Here is a 327-nt window from a genome sequence, read left to right on the forward strand (position 1 = left end):
CGGTGCCCCATCGCCCCCCCAGCCCGCTCCGCAAACTTTGCGAACTCGGCGGGAGGGGGTTGTTTACACTTCGCCATGTTTCTTTTCTTTTCTTTTTTTTTTTTTTTAATTTATTTTTGCGGGCACTTTGCTGGAGCCCCTAGTCACCTCCCCCTGCTGTGCGAGGTGGACGGGGGGGGGATAATAATAATAAAAAAAAAGGCAACAAAAAGCAAAGCCCAATCCGGCCTCAAAAGTAAACTACAAATAATAATAATAATAATAATTTTAAAAAGTTGCTTTTTTTTGATGGTGATGATGATGCTGACTCCCCCCCCCGGCCCCCCC

The 327-nt window shown here is 46.2% G+C and overlaps 1 protein-coding gene across 22 annotated transcripts in view; it reads left to right on the forward strand.

Annotated features, from left to right (window-relative positions):
- Positions 1–327, forward strand: part of TCF7L2 (transcription factor 7 like 2) — a 175,785-nt gene that overhangs the window by 1,446 nt on the left and 174,012 nt on the right. The window lies entirely within an intron of this gene.

The sequence above is a fragment of the Oxyura jamaicensis genome, chromosome 6 (assembly GCF_011077185.1).
Source record: "Oxyura jamaicensis isolate SHBP4307 breed ruddy duck chromosome 6, BPBGC_Ojam_1.0, whole genome shotgun sequence".
In the NCBI taxonomy this organism is placed as follows: Eukaryota; Metazoa; Chordata; class Aves; order Anseriformes; family Anatidae; genus Oxyura; species Oxyura jamaicensis.